The 22,904-nt window shown below is 27.7% G+C and overlaps 1 long non-coding RNA gene across 2 annotated transcripts in view; it reads left to right on the top strand.

Moving 5' to 3' along the window:
• The window catches only part of LOC142328469 (uncharacterized), a 283,425-nt gene extending 262,957 nt beyond the window's left edge, over nucleotides 1-20,468 (top strand). For both annotated transcript variants that reach the window (XR_012757279.1, XR_012757280.1), the window contains 3 exons: nucleotides 5,638-5,760; nucleotides 8,610-8,849; nucleotides 20,357-20,468. This is a non-coding gene — a long non-coding RNA (uncharacterized LOC142328469). The remainder of the gene's footprint in view (nucleotides 1-5,637; nucleotides 5,761-8,609; nucleotides 8,850-20,356) is intronic.
• The last annotated feature ends 2,436 nt before the right edge of the window (nucleotides 20,469-22,904 follow it).

Here is a 22,904-nt window from a genome sequence, read left to right on the forward strand (position 1 = left end):
TTTACTCAAAGGGTAGTAAATTTTTTCACATTATTTAATGCCCTCAGGTAGTTAGATACTTTTTTAGATGGTGTTTGATCTCATTCAAATCTCATTAGGGGTGGGGGCATGAAAAGGGTTTTTAATTTTTTGTAGTTTCTTATCTCAAAATCACATTCTTTTAATAATTAGATTATTCCACTACATTACTACATCACTTTGATTATACCTATTTAGCCAATTCATTCAAAGATGAGGAATAATCCTTTTTGCTTTTTTATCAGTTAGTGTTTTACTTGATATCCCCTGAAAAACTAAGTACACTAACATTAAAATTCTTCATATAAATATTCAAAGAGATAAGAATAAAAAGTTTAAAATATGTTGTTTTTTTTAGTCCAACAACCAGATTTTGCATATTTTTTAGAACATTGTTTTACCAATGCATAAGCCATTTCTGAGCTAGTCATTTCAAACTTGACAAAAGTTTTTATAGAACTCCACATAAAGATGGGGTGTCTCAGTTTTTGTTAAAGATTTATGATTTTGCTCTGAAATTATAGTGTAAATTGATATATTTATTGTCATTTATAGATCTCCTGGATATTTTGAAATCTTTCTACATAACTATCAGGAACTCTTTTTAAAATTCCTTATAAACTTGATGCCATGTGTTTGGTGAACTTAATGTTAAATTTCTATAAATAAAAAAATCTTTATTCTGACTGTATATCATGTCAATATAAGATAAATTATTAAATATAAAAATAAATTCTAATATAAAAATAGATGTGCTTAATTCCATATTAATAATTTTACTGTAGGCAGTGCTAGGTTTGCGACAGATGAATTATTAAGCTTAAATAATTAGATATCTCAGTCTACTATCTAAAATTACAAGGATTTGATCCTCTGCATTAACAGTATTTTTATAAATTTACTGAATTATAATTTTAAAAAAATTTTTTAATGAAAAAACAAGTAACTTTCTTTCTGCCTTTCCCTTTAGTAAAAAAGAAGCAGTTTAAACATAAAATATTTTCTATTTTGAAATATTTTAATCATTATTAAATATTTATTATGCTTGCATATATTCTTGTTTAAAATATAGTCATCTCTTGGAGCTCCTTCAAAAACTCAGAATGGGGTTTTAAGATACAAAAATGTCAGGTGCAAGATAACAGTCTGTTTATTACCTTGCACCCGTAAATATAAATTGTTTTGCCCATATGTAGAAAATTAAATTAGGTTAATTTATCCTTGTGTATATATATTTATGAATGTGTAACTTTAGTTAAAAAGAATAGTCACTTGTTCTTAAAAAAAAAAAAAAATACCCATCTTTACCAAACCTAACAACAGAACTGTTGAGAGTCTTATTATGATTTCTTTGCCAATTTTAATTAATTGCTAAACTATTTGAAAACTTTTCTCACTAATTTATTTAAAATGCAATTAAAAATATTGTTTTTCATGGAAACATTTTCAAATAATACTAATTAAAAAAAAGAAGATTATCTGCATCCTGTTCAACATGTATATAAATTTGTGCTCAAAATAATTTTCAGTAGTGGCTTCTAAATTGTGAAATATTTTGTAAAATTTTTTATAATTAAGGTTATAACCTTAACTTTATTTCATTTAAATAATTAATAAGAATTTAAATCATCTATTTTTTATTATACAATTTGTTTTTATATTTATAATTTTTCTTTTATAATGATTTGTATAATGCATTATTGTTTACTGATAAGAATAAAAGATTTATTTATTTATCTATTAATCTTCAGTTTGGTTAAACTCAATTTTCATTGTAATTTGTATGACTTCTGAATATAGATGATTGATACACTCAAAATTGTTTAATTTAAAATTAAAAAACTTGTATGATTATAAAATGATGTACTGATATTTTTTATATACCTAAATATTTAAATAACAAATTACTTTAAAATGAATAATACTTTTTTTTATCCTTAGAATAGGATAATTTAAAGAAATATTGTTGTTAATAAGTACTTATAAAAATAAAGAATGCATCATTGCATACTAAAGAATGCATATTACTTCAATTATTTCTCTTTATAGTGTACAGTGTTAATTTTACTATAAGTAGTTTAGCATAAAAAATTACAATTTGTGTTGAAAAATTTGCAGAGTTGGGACACTGTCTTGTTAATTAATCCAAGGTGACATAAATGATAAAGAAAAAGAATATTTTTCAATGAGCTGTCAGCCATCTCTTCAATTCAATAGTCCTGGTCTTTATTTGTGCATTGAGGGTAGAGAAATTAGAAGTTGTGCTGGAGGAGGAGCTCACTTGGTGAACAGTTAGCCACAGATACTAAGCAGTGCTGTTGATGATTGTAATTCTAACTGAAAACTGCATGAGTTAATAAACTAGAAGTATATTGTTGAATCTAAAATCTTCTAAAACATCACAAAGTACTGCTGAATCAAATAATTTTCATCAATTTGTGATGTTTGGGTGGTTCATGAATTTTATAATATGGTAATTCACTTAGTCATTGCATTTATCTGTTTATAAAACAACTGAAAAAAATACATAGTTTGAATATTACAGTTAAAACCTTGTTAGAACTGCATACATTATTTTGAAACAAAATTTATGAATAGTCTACTATTTTTACTTCCTTGTACGAAGTAAAGGAAGTATTGTGATTGTGAAACATTTCGGTTTCCAGATTTCAACAGAAATATCCATCCATTTTGATCATTCGTGAATCCATTTTGAGTAGTTGCGGCATGATATCTATATGTATGTATCTCGCATAACTCTAAATTGATTAGCCATAGGATGTTGAAATTTTGGATTTAGGACTGTTTTAACATCTAGTTGAGCACTTCCCTTTTTGATTGCAATCAACTGAACCAAAAATGCCCAAAATCCCAAAAAATTTGAATTTTGGACTCTTTCTTAACTGTACTAATAAGCTCTCATTGGGGGCTTTTCAATGATATATGAATATATAAGTGGTACTTAATTTCATTGGTTCCAGAGTTATAGCCAAATAAAATTTTAATTAATGAAATATTTGGATCTTACAAGGGAAGGCACATTGGTTAGAATCAGACTTTATATACTTTTTAATTTGTTTTAAATTAATTTTTTAACTTTTTTTTTAATTTAAATATATTGATTTATTAATAATTATTAACCCGTGATTGTAAAAAAAATTTACAACGGCTAATTATTCAATAATAACAATAAAAAAAAAATGAAATAAAATCAGAAGTTATTAGTGAAATAAAATTTTATGTAATTTTAAAAATGTGTATATGTAATTTAATAAGCTTTATTACATATGTGTATATGTAATAGAGTTGGTGAAACATCTGATTATTTAATATTAATTGAAAGTTATAATTTAGAATCATATTATTTTTGGATTTTCTAGTTTAATATCTGTTTAATTTTATGTAATTATTCAGGAATTTCTGTTTAATTTTATCTACATTAAAGTTAACTACATAGTGACTGAAAAATAGACCCTCACAAGAACAACATATACACTGAGGCATACATGCTCAATCTTTAATAAATTGCCAAAAAAATTCTTATCTTTTAGTTCATTATTCCTCTGATATTGTCAGACAGTATTCTCCCTAAGTTGGAGTTTATCATCATTTCGTGTATTGTTTTTTGTTGCCAATCATTTAATTGCGCTTTGTTTTGAAATAGTTCTTCTGATCTTAATTCGAGTACACGTTCTCTAGTTTTCAAAGTATCTCTCTCCTTATATTCATTATCCTCTCTTAATTTTTTTATTCTTTCCTTGGTCTTAACGTTTTCTTCCTTTTTATATTTATCATCTTCTCTTAATCTGATCATAAGCTTTAACTTTATATACATTTTTAAAAAAATGTGTGTATGTAATTTAATAGTCGTACAAGGAAGTCATGTGATGACTACATCAGATTTTTTATAACTCATTTTATTCATGATTCTGTGATATGTACCTCTTTTAGATAGTACCTTAGTCAATAGTCTTTTTTATGGAGACATCTAGGACAAAAGAAAATGACTCAGCATCCAGAAGATGTTGTCATGACTCAGCTGTGTACATGTCATCCAAGTCAAGAGGACACGCTTCTGCGCATGGCATCCAGGGCAAAAGTATGTTTTTTAAATTGATAGAAAATGAATATATGACAATAAAAATTCAGATACTTTACTTAAAAGATTTAGATATTTGAAAATAGTTATCACTGAATGAAATTTTAGAAGGCATAATTTGCTATATAAAATAAACCTGTTGACTAAGTAACACTGCTGGCTCACATCCAATGATACTGAAAAAAGGGTTATTCTATCAGACTTAGTAATGTAGATCGTGCATAAGTTTAAAACACTATTGGATCAAGGGATATGTTAATGGAAAGGGCAGGATGAGAAAACACTTCTACGCTTTTGATACGACCCATTATGAAGAGCACAGTGTTTGCGGTTAGGTGACAAGTGCATCAATCATCAGATAATGAAGTACTCCTTGCCAACTCTATTATCTCTTCACTCACCATAACCAATTATATAGCTTTCACATTTGAAATAGTTACAATTTTGAATTAATACAAATACATTAAGTGCGGTTAAACTAAATAGCATTTAAACGTGGTAAAGAATAATGATAATGATAAATTAGAATAATATTACTAATGTTCTTGTAACACAAATTAATTTCAACTAAATTTTTATACTTCATATATTTTAAATATAAAACAAAGTAAAAAATTTTTTTTTATTCTGAAAATAAAATCTGTTCCACAAAAACTGATCATCCATTAAAGTAATTGATAAATGCAAATGTCTAGACAGTTATTTGTAGTTTTGTTAAAATATTTGTTTGGTCTGTCAACACAAAACCATCAACACAGAAAAGAGTATCTAATATATTTGCATAAAGAATGTTAAAAATAGTTTTTAATTGATAAATAATTATGTAACAATTTTTTACATGTACATTTATGAAGTGGTGCATGTATTACATAAGAATAAATAATTATCATTAATTCCTTCTGAACTGCATACTATTTTATAATTATTTTTTATATATATCATAATTTATTTACCTTAACAGTATTTAATGTGTTTATATTTTTAATAATCGATATAGACTTCAATCACATTTATTTTTTGTTTTATAATTGTCTATTTTGTAATACTATTCTGGGTATTACCATGATTTCTCTTTGGGAAATTTCCTTTTTTTAATTAATAAAGTGGCATATCTACTTATTCCTCTTTAAGTATATATAATGTATTATTGAATACGAGCAGAATAAAAAGTATATTTTTTAATTTAATTAGCTAATTTAACTTAGTTTATCTCCGTAAAACCGATGAAAATTATTATGATTTGTTTATTTTCTGTGAATGTAACTTATCAGAATCTAAAATTAAAAATTATATTAATTGTACAGAAAATATTTGGCACTATATTTTAGATTTACTACAATGTATTTCCTTTTCATGTACTAACTAATAAGAAACTGTTTTCATTATTAATAAATATTTATATTATTTGTTTAATCAGAATAATTTAAAAAATAAAGGATTCATTAATTGATATTAGCTTTAAAATAACTTAGGCGTAAATCGTTTAAAAAAGATACAATGTTCCTTTTTATTGTTTGCAGGTCGTATCAGTAAATGTTTATAGCATTTCTCACCAGATAGCAATATATTCTTTATTGGAAATGATTCTTCATATTTCATCTGTTAGATAGCAGCACAATAAATTAATTTAAAAAATTAAAATGGTAAGTAATAAAATCATTTTCTTAAACAAAATCTATTTTTATTTTACTTAATTTTATTTATTCACTTCTAAATTAAATATCTACAGTTTACTTTTTTATTTCCAGTTAGTACTTTAAGTGATTGCTTTTAAAAATTTTTTTTCGCCCAAATGGATGTGTAATTTCATAATTTATTGTTTTAATTGCATGTTCTTGACTTTTTTTTAATAAGTTGGTGATAAAAATGATACATTCTGCTTTATGGCAACTTAAACTATTGTTGTAATAAATTAAAATAATTAAAAAGAACAATAGAAAAAGCAATTTTGGTCAACTTTGTAAAAAAAATAATAATTTTGATATTCAAAATAAGGGTTATTGATAGAGAACATACAGGGAGAGGGTAAACATTTCAAGTGGGGAAAAAAATTCTTAAATAAATGCAACTTTTAAAAATACTGAATTTCATTCTATATCTATTGATTTAATCCTTAAATTTATCAGTGGATCTTGTACCTTAATTCTGCAGCATATTTTGCATTAAAATACTCAAGCCATTTTTTCAATTTACATTAAGTTAAAAATGTATGACCTGAAACTGAAAGGAATTACTGTTTGTTAAGAATTTATATACAGAAAGTTTTAATAGTATATAAGTACAATTTAAAACATTTGGTTCAGTAATAATACTTATATTACTCTCTGTATAAATTGTACTTTAATCTGTATATTAATGCTGTTGTAAACAAGTTATCATTGCTTTGATGCTTATTCACTGGATGATCGTACTACTATATAATGGTATTCAGGTGATGTTCTGTCAGCTTCTATTGTTTCACAACATTTCAAAATGACATGTTCTGTGAATTATATTAATTAATAGTAATATTATTGCTCTTTATAATTGTGGTTCATATGTGAGGAACAGAGTGCAAAGTAAAAGTGTGTTGCATAAGAAGACGTATTTTTTAGAGTGTTTTACACATAAATTTATAATTTTAATTTAAACACTCTAATTTGTATAAATAAACTTTATTATAATTTTAAAACCATTGTCAACAATAAAAGAAGAGAGATAAATCTATTTTTCTCCTCTTTTTTTGTTTCTCTCTATTCTATATAATCTATATTAGGTGTATATTGTGAATTCTATATACAGTAAAATCTCCTTATTTGCAGGGGTTAGAGACCGTAAAAATGTCTTGAATACAGAAAACCATGAATATAGAATGGAACTAATACTCATTTAAGGAAGAATGGTTAGGTTCTATGTAAAATGGAAAAAAAATCATGCATACTTTCTTAGGATGATGTTATTGATAAAATACAGACGACACCATTAATTATACGCACTGGTTTAGTACAGTACATTACTGATTTAGTACTGGTTTAGTACAGTATATTTTTTGTGTAGTGTACATGGTACACTACACAAAAAATATTTAACAAAATACAGTATATTTCCTAATTTACTCATAAGCACTTATCGAACTGTTTGAGTTAAAAACTCCCTACAGTGTGTATGTACTCTATTTGAAACTGATATTATATGTTCAAAATATACTTGGTAATCTTCTTAAAAAGTCAAGAAAACAGAACTACAGTACTATGTACACTGAAACTAAAATTACTGTAAAAGAGATTTACAAAACTAACCTACAGTATTTTGGTTGCATTTACAAAAATTGATAAGTTTTTCCTTCTCTCACTCTTGTTTTTAAATCTATGTAAAGCTCTGTATTTTTTCATGGCACCTTCAATTTTGCGCTTAAAGATTAAGCTTCTTTTCAAAGATGGATCAGCATCTATAAAATCTGGATAAGATCATGGGATAGTTGAATGCCTTCGGTAAGGGTTTTGACATTTAATTGTTTTCCAGGGATCGTATCTTCTACCTCTTCACGTTCAAACTGTACCTGTGCCATTAAATTTTGTAATATTTTTATTTTTTAATGTCACTGCACATTACAGTAAACACATTCACAATGTACGTGAATATGGAAACTTTTAGCCACGAATATAGAAAAGACATAAAAAAATATTGCACTGTGAATAACGAAATCGCGAATAAGGAGATTTCACTTTATATATATATATATATATATATATATATATATACATATTATTATGTAAAGACGAAGAGGATCTTTGTTCGGGATAAACAAAAAACTACTCGATCAATCCCTACCAAATTTTTACCCATGTTTCTTGGCGTAACTGATAAGGTTTCTAGATATATTTCATCTCAAAGAACCAACCGATTGATTGATTGCTTTCAAACTTTCAGGATACATTAGTATTATACCATGGAAGGTTTTAAGCCACAGACTGAGGCCCTCTCTTTTTTCTGTTAAGCCTCCAGAAACACCATAAGGTATTACTTCAGAGGATGAATGAGGTTGATATGCATGAATGTGCAGCCTCAGGTTTACAATTCCTAATATGTGTGGTTAATTGAAATTGAACCACCAAACACCAGTATCCATGATTTAGTATTCAAAACCATATAAAAGTTTAAATCCATATAAACCGCCTTTACTAGGATTTGAACCTTAGAACTCTCAACTTCAAAATCAACTGATTTACAATGACGACTTCGCCAGAAGACCAACCCAGTGGGTTACAGACCAAGGCCGTAATTCTCTTGAAGGTTAAAATATTAAACATATTTGTTATTTCTTCACCCCCAACGAGGGTGAAATTGTAAATTATAGATATTCATTAACGAAAAAAAAGATTAATCCTTTTACTTCATTATTGTATTTTTGCCTCCATGGCAAAGAAATAAGTTGTTTGTAATTTAGTTTCTTTTTCAGGTTTCTATAATGTCTGAATACTTTAATTGTTATTTATCAGTATTATTCTCACAGCCATGAGGGTAACGTATAGTGCTGGGATCCAAGGGGCGGAGCCTTCTGGGTAGACATAATGGCGACTGAAGCGAGCACTGTGGGTTTCCAAATCGTCATCCTCCTGCAACATGGAAATGGCAAGAAAAGTGAGCTCTGTGACCCTTGGGTAGGCTCTGTGGCATCAGGAGGTCCCGATGACTCCCCAAGTTGGCTCCGGGGTTCACCTGGGCCCTGAGGGTCCAGATTCTGGTTAGACAGGTGAGCTAGTGTGTGTGTGTTCACACGCGTGTGTGTTTACAGACTATAGAATGTATATACTATACATATTTTACTATATTACAGCATATATTGGACTCATTGTCTAACCAATTCTATTATTGGTTATCCTGTGACTACAAGAATACTTTTTTTTTGTCATATAGTTTTTACAGTATTTTCTGCATTTCTGGAAAAAAAAATATATTTCACATATTGCATATTTTCTATATTAATTCTTGATTTTAAGAGATTATTAACAATAGAATTTTATTAGTTAATAAATTATTGAAAGAAGGGTTTTACAGTAATTAATATTAATAATTATTATTAGAGAGAATTGTAAATTTATTTATTGCTTTGTACTATATTCTTCTCTTCTCATGGCTATGATACTTTAACCACCTGAGATACAAGAAGCATGAGTCATGTCGCTCTCTCTCCAAGAGCAATTATTTTTAACTATACAGTCAAAAGCAATAACGTTTAACTAATCTCTTTGGTAAACAGAGAGAAGGTGTAAGCTGTATCAATTGTATAGCTGAGTATCACCAGCATTTTTGAGGGCTTAGAATGCTGATATGTAGCCAAATATTTTCTCAGTGAAGAAGGTAACAGGAAATCACATCATTCCTTGCTTATCTTAGTGTATCTGGCAAGGAATGCTTATTGTTTTGAAAATAGCTCTGTCATTTTTGTAAGTGACTTATGATTTAGATCAGGGCACTTACAACTACTCTAATTATGGAACTGTAACATCTGTTTAATAATTATTAATATTATTCTATTTTTTTGTCATGAGTGATTGATTGCAGTGGTTTTGTGTACTTTTATTTTACTAATTTTTATTCTTAACTAATTTAATTTTTTGGTCATTTTATGTTACACATCTCTTTAGATTTGAGGATTTGTCCTAATCTTTGCTCTATTTATAGATTTTTATCTTTCTTAACCCCTTTACCATCAAATTTAGTAACACTGGGTGAGTTATGTCATTCATCTTGTACATATTTCTTTCAGTGAGAATTAGTATAATTTTTTTTTCCATTTCAACTTAAATATATTAATTTGAAAAGTTAAACAGTATCAGTTTTTCTTATCTCATATGCATCATTACATTTTAAAGGTTCTTATTTTTTTCCATTCTGATTATTTTTACTTGCATTGTCTGTGATTTTCCAGCACAGTCAGTAATCTAATCATTTTAGTTTAATAAATTGTTTTAGCTTTAGATTTTCTTAAATATAAAATTATCCTTTTCTAGATAAAAACACATTTTTTACTAATTAAAAAAAAAAAAAATATTTACACCCACTCTACAAGGACTCCTATTCTAAAAACCCATTTGTTTATGTGTATAATTTTTATATAATTATTACATTCTTATATGATTATAAAAAAAAAATGCAAAATGAAAATAATATGTTTTCCTTATCTTTACTAGTTTGGCATGTTTATTTATACATGACAATTGTTTTGGTACACAGTACTTTCTTCAGATGTTAAGTACAGAATACCAAAGCTTAAAAGTTAGATGCAAAGGCAAGTGTATTAAATCAGTATAGTTAAAGTACATAAAGATAAAGTGCAACTGTAAGGAGTGTACACATTTATTGATTATATATCAGTTTATTAGTTAATACTATAATACTAGAAACCTTCTTGTTTTTGGAAAAGTAAGATTTTTTACTAATTAAAAAAAAAAAAAATATTTACACCCACTCTACAAGGACTCCTATTCTAAAAACCCATTTGTTTATGTGTATAATTTTTATATAATTATTACATTCTTATATGATTATAAAAAAAAAATGCAAAATGAAAATAATATGTTTTCCTTATCTTTACTAGTTTGGCATGTTTATTTATACATGACAATTGTTTTGGTACACAGTACTTTCTTCAGATGTTAAGTACAGAATACCAAAGCTTAAAAGTTAGATGCAAAGGCAAGTGTATTAAATCAGTATAGTTAAAGTACATAAAGATAAAGTGCAACTGTAAGGAGTGTACACATTTATTGATTATATATCAGTTTATTAGTTAATACTATAATACTAGAAACCTTCTTGTTTTTGGAAAAGTAAGATTTGTGGTTCATTATAGATTTTCCAAAAGATCTACCTGTCTGTTCAACATAAAATTTATCACAAGAACCACATTCAAGTTTGTAAACTCCTGATTTTTAAAGTTTATTGGTTTTACTTTTGTTATTCTTAATAAATTTACCTGGTGAATTATTAGATTTAAAAGCAATATAAAAATTTTGTTTCTAAAATTATTCCTATATTTAATTTATGAAAATCATGTTTTTAATTATAATTTCAAAGTATTACATGTTGAGAACAAAGGTTTGAAACTAATTATTTTAGAGTCATTGGAAATTAATAAAATTAAAAATTCTAATTTACTTTTAAACAATTAATTAGGGCTGGAATAATTCACCGTTATTAATCTCTTATTAGTATGAGTTAAGCTTCAAACTTCAAATGTAAATGTAAATACTGCCCATTTTCTGAAGTAGACCAATAGCATTAACTGATAAATTTATGTATAAGTGATAAATGTGAGCACTCGCTTCTGTTGAATTTTATCTCTACTAATTTAATGCAATTACCTGCACTTTGTATCTAACTTGTAAGCTTTAGCATTTTGTACTTAACATCTGAAGAAGGTACTGTTTATCAAAATAGCTGTCATATTTAAATAAACATGTTAACCTATGAAAATCAAAAAGAAAACATTTATTGTTTTTATTTTCCAATTTTTGTTCATGGATTTTCATGAAGTAAAGGCATTATTCATCAAATACGTGAATTAAATATTTATTTTATTGCTTGTCATTTAAAATTTTGATATTATGAAAAAACAATTAAAAGCAATTGGAGTTAAATATTGCACTTCAGTAAGACAAACAGTTTGTTGAGGTTATTGGTATAAAATGTGCAAAAAGTGAAATTATGGGTAGATTTCAGAGTTTCTTTAAACAGAATCAGACATCCTATAGAGTTCATTTTTAGTTTCCATTTTATTTTTTATTTGAATAGATGAACTGGGAAGTACTTTATGCAACAAAGTGCTACCATGCATACAGATGATACATCAATTATCTGTTCAGGTAAAGATTAATGTTCCCCCTTTGTAAACTGCTAGATGGATTTACAGTCAGTTCCTATGAATATCTCATTAATTGTGGAGAAATATGAAATAAGAAATCCATTACTTTTATTGAAGTTGAGAATTAATGTTTTAAACAAGAAGAAATTATAAATATCAAGCAACTACAATGCATTACATGAAAATGTTACCGGTAAATTTTTAGGGGTTTTCATCAATAACTTTTTTTAATGAAATTTAACACAAAAAATTCATGTTTTCAACAGAATCTTAAATGTGGGGATTATTATGCATGTGGATTATTTAGACTTAATTTAAAACAATGAATATTTAAGGAAATAGAATAAATTTGTATTGTATTTATAACTTGTTTTGCAGTAGAAAAGAGTGCATTAATTTGTTGCTTTAGACTATGTACCCCAATATTTCTTATGGGTGCATACCTTTACAAGCACCTGAGCTATCAAGTCATGTCGGTTATTGTTTTTTTTCTCTGAGAATAATGATGTTCATACAGAAAATGTCTCACTTGTTGGCTAAATATCAATTGCATTTTGATATGTTTGGCATGCTGATATGCAACTGTACATTTAGCTCTTCTGAAGAAGGTCAGTTGTAAATCATTCCATTCCTCAGTACATTCAGAAAGCCTAATGTGGGATTTTGCTCTTCCTGATGTTGACTGTCATTTTAGGAGTGACCTTAGTCTCACATCAGGCTATAAATATTGATCATTTATGGCATTTAATTGATAACATTAGTTAGAAGTGTGAAAAATTATAATTAAGTACTTCGTTTATATAAGTGTCATTGTTACATTTTTATAATTTCAGAAAATTTTCAAAATTGATTTTGTTGATTGTTCATCACAGTCATAAGAATGATTTTATAGATATTACTGATGCTTTTTATTGATCAAGATTTTTATAGATGTGAACTACTTGGATTTTTCTTGTTTGGTCAAGTAAATGTGAAATAAATTTCACTTCAGTGCTGACTCATTTATTTTTGTATATGGATTTGTAAGATGACAAGTTATGAAATAAATTATTATTTGGGATGGTTTTTAAATTATTCTGATATTGGTAAATTTTAATCAGGTTAATCAGTTTATATGTGCTGTATTATTTTTATTGTTTTGGTAAAGTATAATGAACCATTTTCTTAATTAGATTATGTTTTTTATTGAAATGCTTTATGAAACTGACCGAAATAATTTAGTTCATCATAATTGCTTTTTAGCCATTTTTCTTTTATTAGTTATATTATTTTATGTGAATTGATAAAAATTTATTAAGAATTTTTGTAATTTGAATTCAGGTGGAATTTTTTTAAAGACAAATTATTTCTATGTAATGTATGGTACTCAATGCTTTTTGTATCTAAGTATGTATTTCAGACTTTAATAATTAAAAATGAAATCATTGAGCATTTAAATTTTCTCTAAGGGATTTTATCTATTCATTGCAACTACAGGCTGACCCACTACTTAAAGGTACTTTTCTTTTGTAATGAGAAATTATGTTTTTGTACCATGTGAAGAAATGCCAAACCTACCCAAAATTCAAACTTAAAACCTTCCAGATGATAAGTCAAGGTGCTACCACTCCACAATGGAGGTCAGCATGAATTATTATGGTAACGGAATCTGTAAAAGTAATGTAAATTCTAGTTAATATATGAAATAATATATTGTAGTTTATGTAAGATATAACCAAATTTATAGAAAAATTTATTGCTGTAAATTTTATAGAGTGATGGCAGAAGTAGTATTAAAAAAAAGAAGCATGATGAATTTAAATAAAGAAAAACAAGATACCTTAGTCAAGATGTCATTTAAAAATAGCATAAAGAGTTGTTCATTTGTAGCCCAGTATAAAATGAGGATGTAACTGGTTTTAGTTTTTTTTTTGGCTTCAGTCATCTGATTGGTTGATAAACTTCTGAATTTCTTTCTGTTCTGTGACAATCTCATAGTCTCAACATTTTTCTTACATCCTACATTCTCAACTGATTTGTATCATATAATGTAATTTCTGTTTAAATCCTCAACCTTTCCTTGTAGAACCAACAATACCAACTGTGGGTGCCTTAAATATATGGTTACCAGTTTTGGCTTTCTTTTTTCATCATTCTAGTAGATAAATAAGTTTATCCTAAAACCTTCTCATCTTGTACTCTATCAATCTATCTAATTTACAATATTTTTCTGTAATCTTGTCTTTCTTTTTACAACATTATACTGGATAAATAAGTTTGTCCTAAAGCCTTCTCATGTTGTAATCTGTGTAATTTTCAATATTCTTCTGTAATACTACATCATAGAAACATTTATTTTTCATTTTTCTGGCTTCTGATTTTCTTTTTTTTACTGATCTTAAGGACATACAAAACAAATATTTTTTAAGAACGTCTTTCTTATCTCTAAATTTTTGTTTGTTATTAGCAGATTTCATTTCTGCATTAAAGCTCTTTTATTTACGCAATTTTTTTTGATATCTTCTTTACATTATCTATTCTTTGTGACTGTTTTTCTTCCTCCGATTCAAGGATTAGGCATTTGCCTGTTCTTGTTTCAGTAGTCATCTCCTTCCATCTCATATATATATATATTTTTTTTCTAATACTTTGCAATTTTTTTGCAATTTTTAAAAAAAAACCTATAATAGGTTTTTTCCATTGCAATCTGTTTAATTAGTGAACAATAAACTATCTCCCCCTACGACCTAATGAGTTGAGGATGATATGTATGAAATGTAAATGAGGTATAGTCTTATACAGATTTAGATTGACCATTCCTGAGATGTGTGGCTTATTAAACTCCAACCACCAAAGTACACTGGTGTCCAATGTCTGTTATTCAAATCTGTATAAAAGGATTTGAAATAATATATGTTTCTTATATGGTCTACTTCATTTTTGTTTATCATTGAAATAGCAATAATTCACCAATTTTGGGATGTGATCCATTTCAGATTGACTCGTTTCGTTTCTTTTTCCTGTTTAGCCTCCGGTAACTACCGTTTAGATAATACTGCAGAGGATGAATGAGGATGATATGTATGAGTGTAAATGAAGTGTAGTCTTGTACATTCTCAGTTCGACCAATCCTGAGATGTGTGGTTAATTGAAACCCAACCACCAAAGAACACCGGTATCCACGATCTAGCAATTTCAGATTGACTAAAATTTTCTTACATTCTAAATGCCCATTTGAACTTGTGGACACTATTTCCAGTGTTTAATTTCTGAAGAAAATCATTTATATTCTTTCCTCCAGTGCACATTCCTTGAACTACATTTTGGTTAACATGATAAGTTCCTTTCCCTACAACCTACTTTTGGAAACTCAGTTGAAATTAAGTCTCCAGTATTGTTATGTAATTTAAAAAGTTGGTTGAGGGAAAAGGAACTTAAGAGCACCTATTAGTTCTACATCTTTATCAAACTACTAAATAACACCACAGTGTAGGTAGTTAAAAGTAGGTTTTATTCTATATTTTTTTACATTTACATTACTGTTGTTTATTAATGAAGTAGGGTCTCTCCCAGCAGTAAATCCATACCATTTACATATTCCTAGTTTCAACCAAAATATTATTGTAAATGAACCTCACTATTTTTATTTTATTCTCTGGATTGTTCTCTTATAATTCCTTTTAGTTTCTTCATTATTTTTTCCATATAAAAATTTAAAAGTAAAGAGGATTTTCTCTCTCCTTTTTATATTTTAGTTTAAGCTGAGTGTACTTAAGATGAATGTAGTTTATAAGTGAATTCATGCATAATCACAAGATGTGATGATGCAGCAAATATGTGCAATGGAGGAAGAGAGAATTATGAAGTAGATTTTTTGTTGACATCCATGAAGTAAAAGAGTTGTTGGAAGGTATGAAAAAGATGGTTAGAGTGAAGACAAACCATGTTACTGTACTGTACATGTTACTGTAAAAATTGTGTAGCAGAGAAACAAAGAGGAATATGGGATTGTAATCTGGTGAAACGTGTTAATTATTTATGAAGCACTGATTAAGTTACAAGGTTTTTAAAAAAACATTTCAGTTCTTCCAAATTTTGTTGTATGGATAATACAAAGTTTATAATTTTTGCCGGCCTCCGTGGACCAAATGGTAGCGTCTCGGCCTTTTATCCAGAGATCCCGGGTTCGAATTCCGGCCAGGCATGGTTTTTTCACACGCAACAAAAATTGTCATTCATCTCATCCTCTGAAGCAATCTCCTGGACCCGGAGATTAAAAAAAAAAATTGTAAATATATTTTTGTGGAAGATCAAAAATGAATGTATAAAATAATATATAGTGAATAAACCACTTTGAACAATAATATACGCGTGAGACTAAAGAACAAACTACATTGAATTAAAGAACAGTCAATAGGTAAAACTTTTATTTATTTTATTTTTTTGACATAATGATCATCTTCTGAGAAATTATATTAGCGATAGTTTCTTTTTTTCTTGTAAATGATCATTATCTGTATCTTGAGTACACCCATTAAGAATTAAAACGAGCAGCAGCCCAGTGACCTTTGACCTCATATTTTTGTTCTTCTTCCTTCTCCTTTAAATCTTATATTGCATTGTGTGTGTCTGGTGTATATTATATCCTTCTTAACAATGAGATTTGGGTATTCTCTCCCACGATATCCTACCGCCTTCACAATGATGCGCTGCACTGTGCACTTTCTAGAACGCGTCGAGATGTAGCGTAATAAATTGTTTTTACTTTTAGTTTGTTTACCTTTCCCTTTCTTTCATTTTTTTTTTTATTAATAGCATTTTTATTTTTAAGTATATTCTATTATTATTATTTTTTTATTTTATAGTTGTCAGGAAAATTATTTTACGTATTAGTACGATTAACTGACTTAAAGATCAGCCGGTTTTCATACCATTCAGATGTAAAAGATTGGAGTTGATTTGTCACGTTTTTTTAATGTATTGCGTAATACATACATTATATATTATTTCTTGCAAAATTAATAATAAAACAGAATCTACATAGAATAAAACGGGTCTATATGTTTGCCAGATTGTATGTGTTTATTTTCCTAAATCTCAAGAACCGCTGATCCATCATTGTAATTTTTTTAGCATTGTATTTATTAAAATTCTAAAAGCCTTTAGCTATAGATTTTTCTATATTATTTCGCAGCAGAGAAAACCATAACAAATCTTAAACATGATTCATTTTTCGGCGTATTTTTCGTATAATAATTATTTGAATAGCCTATAATAATTGATTAAATCACGTATATGAAATGTTGCTGTAGGGGTTCCGTAGGTAAAATTTAAATAATAGAATAAATTTTCTTTTAGTGTATTATATAAAAACAAGAATCACCAGATCTAGAGATATTTAACTATCAATAAAAAATTAATTTTAAAAACTAATTAAAAAAAATTTGTCAAACGATTCCGTCAAGTTACCTTTCTAGTTATGAGTAATGGTTTTATTTATTAATAAAATAAAAATTAAATTAGTATTGATATTTACAAAAAAAAATTGAATTTCAAGTTCTTTCAATTTCATTAAAAAAAAATTACATTTGTCCCTAAGAAGAGGAATCAGAAACTAGCATAATGTTATTTCTTTTATTTATTGAATTGTTTTTTTTTTTGTATTTGTAATTTGAATATTCTCATAACAGTTCGCGCTACAATTTGGTTATTTAAAATCGGACAGGAACAAATAAGGTGTCATTCTGTTTATACATATATTTTAAAATCTTTTAGATATTATCTATTAAAAAAAAAGTAAAAAGCTGACAATAAAATTGTTATACTTTCCTGGAATTTGTTAATTATTCCTATATAGTGGAAAAATAATACATGAAAAAAGGTTACGGAGATTTATTTTTTGGTATGGGGATAATTTACGATGAAGCTTTATTGAAAAATTATCATTATATTATGTTTAAATAAACCAAAAAAGTTTAAAAAAATTGGTATTTTTAAGATTTTTTATACTCCCTTCTCCAAAATCATTTTCCAAGAATTTTTTTTTGAATTATCTATATTTACTATGTTGAAGGAAAAAACTGAAAAATGTATAACCAAAAAAAGTTACCTAAGATTTCTTTTTTGAAAGTGGCGGGGATGAATTATAATGAAATCTTATAATATTATTAAAAGTTTATTTAATTTTTAAAAAAAAATCAATATTTTTAAACTTTAATCGGCTACTTCCTAATATTATTTCCAATGTATTTTTTGGGGGAAGGGGGTTGCTTGCGCTACTACTACGTCTAGAAAGACTAAATTTTGCGAAAATTGACCCTCCAAAATTTATCTACCCTACCTCCTGGAGATGTTGACCCCAAAATTTTACCAATAAATTGCCCCATATACACGAGTCGCTGTACAAAATATCATCAAAATCAGTTTATCCAGTCAAAACTTATTAAACTTCAAACAAGCCAACACACTTACGTACGTGCAAATATTTATTTTATTGTTTATCGGGGTCCCTGGATCATAAAACGTCGAGGAATGCAAAAAAACCGTACCCCATTTTTCTGACTGATTACCATACTTTCCTTCTTGCAACATAACTCTAGAGATATGATGCCAGGGAAGTAAAATCCGGGAAAGAAATCCATGACTTTAAAAAGAGATGAATACGTTTTATATCGCTTTCCTTGATCCGTCTAGACAAATTGTAGGTCATTTCCTTTTTAATACATGGTGTAAAGTATTTATCCATCCTGACGTAATCTATATAATGTTTATGTACTGATCAAACTAAAACATTTATTTATTTATAAACTTACGCATTAAAAAAATTAATTTTATAATGAGTTTCATATAAAGTAATATTTCATCATTCACAGACATCATTAGCAGGTTGAATTAACATAAAATTTATTAATAAAATTTAAAATCAACTTCAGATACACAACATACATTATGTATTTCAAACACTTTCAATTTTTAAGCCATTTTTACTTATTTGTTTTTACTCATTTGTACGAAGTAAAGGGAGTATTGTGATCTCGAAAAATTTCGGTTTCCAGATTTCAACGGAAATATCCATTTTGACTAGTTTTGGCGTGACGTCTGTACGTACGTATCATCGTCTGTACGTTTTGTAACATTTAATTGTGCACCTCCCCTTTTGATTGTAATCGAATGAAACAAAATTGTTCAAAAAAGCTCAAAATCCAAAACATTTGTATTTTAGACTTTTTATTAACTGCAGTAATAAATTGTTGGAAAGCCCTCATTGACAGCTTTTCAACGATATTCATAAGTGGTACCTATTTTCATTGGTTCTAGAGTTATAACCAAAGAAAATTTTAATTAATGAAATATTTGGATCGTATAAGAGGAAGGCACATCAGTACGAATCCGACTTCCATCTTCTTTTTCTTTTTTTATTTAAGTATATTGATTTATTAATAATTGACCTTTCATTCTAAAAAAAAACTTTACTATGAATAATAATAATAATAATAATAAAAAAATAATAATAATAAATAAAATATATATACGAGTATATCTGAAGTTTTTAATGAAATAAAATTTTATGTACTTTTCATTTAAAAAAAATATATGAATGTAATTTAATAGGCGTACAAAAAGAAGTCATGTGTTGTCCACATTAGATTTTTTAACCGATTTTTTAATGTGTTCCTAGGCATAATAGTAGTGCAAGTGACCCAAACAATACTTTAAGGCACTATTGGGGGTGGGGGAGCTGATCAAAGTTTAAAAATAATCGATTTTTTAACATTTTTTGATTCATTTTTATATATATCATTATGTTTCCATTATATAAGAACAAATAACCAATGAATCAGGAAAGTATAACAACTTTGTTGTCCGCTTTTTTTTATGTCGGTCAATAATTAATTAATAAGTCTATTACAGAATCATTTCTTGGTTCAAAATAAATCCTATTTTTTAAAAACACCGATATTTAAAAAGTATCAAGTACTCGTAAAACAGCATGGTTTTATATTTGAAAAAATCAATGTTATTACTTTAACAGCACTACAATAATTTTAATTTTAATTAGCAGCATTTAATTTTTCAGTAAAATAAAATATTTTAATATTAATTATTCGTATAAGCTATTTATATTTATTAATATTTTTAAAATCAGTAAATTGTTATTAGATGTGACATGGAACTATAAATTTTTCATTTTACTATACTACAAAAATTATTACAGTTATTTTTATTAATTACCGCAATAATTAATTTTTATTAATTATTTCTATCAATACACGTTTTAAATTATTATAATAAATTTTTTATCTTCAATTAGAATTAATTTTTGTCGCTTAGCCCACTTATACATTTAGGGATCTATTTACACGCTTATGATATATATTTTATTGTTTTGCGATAAACTTTCTTCTCTATTTCAGGCAATTACATCAATTCAATTCTACCACTAATTACATACAAATTATATTATTTTTACATAGAGTTAATTACAATTTAATGTGGTGAATTAATTTGTTGTTACACTTCATGCTGATTTTTTACTTTTTCAATTATTTTTAATCGTAAATATTTTGAAAGAAAATTTTATTGACATTTAATTTTAATAAAATATCATTCGTGTTTATTTTTTATTACGCTAAATTTATTGTAATATTTTTCAAATATATTTATTAAACATTTAGGATTATCGTAATGGTATTTAAATACGGAGTACTTTAACCTATTTTTTATATGGCAAATATTTGTTTTAGAATTATGAAATATGATTTGTTCTAATATTTAAATGTTAAGAATTAAAAAAAAATTTGACTGCAGAAATAATAATATATTTTATTTTTTATTATTTTAATTTCCAACCAGAAATATCTTATAATTTGTTTATATATAAACTTTGTCCCTGTCGATACTGTATAATGTATACTGGGTCAGAAAAGATTTAAGATAAGATATCTCGATTTTTGATGATTTTATTAACGGTGCTACATATCTTATGTAGAAATTCACATTATCTGCCCTACAGAAGACCATATAACATCATCTAACGTGATAAATATATATATATATATATATATAAAATATCAGGATTCCCATTGTCCTTACCTATTTAACGGACGACGAAAAAAACTTTTTTGTCTATTTTCGGACCGATTTTTTGAGTCTAAAAATCTTTTTTACAAAATCATGTTGCCACCGTGAAAAGCATCTGCGTCGATTGCAACAAGTTTTATTTCAGTCGGATTAATAAGAAAAATGTTATACACGAACAAAGATAAAAAAAAACACTTACGGTTCGAATACATAAACTTCTTTTTTGGAGTCTGTTAAATATCTCTGTTTTAAAATTTTTAATCTTTAGTTTGAGATTAATATCTTTTTTATTTGCTTAAAAACTTTATTTTGATTGGTACATAAAAATACATTATATTGATCTCGTCAATATACAAGTTAAATTGTAAATCTAAAAACAAAGTTAAAAAATAAATGTGCTTAAAGTGCATATTAATTATATAAATACAAACTCATAAAATAATGTTAAGGTGTATATATATATATATATATATATATATATATATCTTTATGTTTAAGAGACACCCACTATGAGCTAATCCGGTAGCCCGACACCCCTGCAGTTGCCACGCCAAGGCCTTTACCTGCAGTCTTCAAAAAGCCCTCAGACCGTTTCATGCTATAAGCATCGCCTGGTTCAGATGTCCCGCCTCAGCCTTCCTCGACCAAAGCCTCCGACTTCATCGGGAGCGTCTCTCGGGACAGCACGAGAATGCTGGCCCGGTCGCTTATTTCAGCGCAAGTTGCCATCTCTTGTGGCTCTACCGTGTTCTACTGTCCGAATAGCCATATGCCCCGTTCACAATCTTTTTTTTTTTGTTGAATATAGTTCTTCAACTGTGGACCGCTCTACCCTGCAGAAAGTCCCGACTGGCGTAAACACGTTACACATCCCCGAAGGGCCCCGCAACTCTGCCAACCGAGCTATCTGTCCCCTACGTTCTCCTATTCCTAAGGACCCTTTTGACAAAGACAAAAATAATCGGTAGCCTCTTTTAGTCTCTAACAGACTACCAATATCAAGTGATCGTCCAATATCCCGCTTCAGCTGTTTCCGATCCGCCTCGTATGCAATACAGTCCGCGGTTACATGCAACGCGGTCTCTGGTATCAAACATTCCGGACATCTGTCTCTTGGCCCAAGTCAAACTCCTTCAATTTCCCTTAAAATCTCCAGGCCCAGACAGTACCTGTGTCAATTTATAGTCAGGCTTGATCTTCCTGTTTCTATGAAAATCGAATGAGTATTTTTTGATTTCCGATGTATGGAACACATCGAGATGTTATAGGTATACCGACCAACACTGGATGCCTCCCAACGACGCTTCCACTCCCTATAACTGTCCAGTCTAATGGCCTTCTCTCGCTGCCGTGTGTATTCACTGGATTTCTTTAGTCTCTAAATCTTGCACTTTTCAACCGCCATGTCCAACGGCTTATCACTGGCTATCACATTCAAGGCATCCCCAGAGATCGTGCAATAGGCCGTAGTAGTAATAATTAGCATCAGCCGTTGCATCCGGTTTAGTATACTGGCGTAATAATTGTACTGTGTACATATGATTATATATTATTCCCTTTCCGATAAATATGTTTTGTATTTTTTTTTTGCTCTAATATATATATATATATATATATATATATATATATATATATAAAAAATATGATAATATCTTTTTGCATAAATATTTTTTTTTTTTTACTTATGAATTAATTCATCACAGAAGATTAAACACCTTTATTCCAGCCTACAGATTGAGGATGTGTCGGCTGGAATAATTTCTGTCAAACGAATAGTGACGTCGTGACCACTAAGGTAAAATGTGGATTCATCACTAAATTGTAATAAGATCCTTTAAGTATTTTAGAGAGGATACGTGAAGATTCACATACAAACCAATC

This window comes from Lycorma delicatula, chromosome 7 (genome assembly GCF_047948215.1).
Source record: "Lycorma delicatula isolate Av1 chromosome 7, ASM4794821v1, whole genome shotgun sequence".
NCBI classification, from domain to species: domain Eukaryota; kingdom Metazoa; phylum Arthropoda; class Insecta; order Hemiptera; family Fulgoridae; genus Lycorma; species Lycorma delicatula.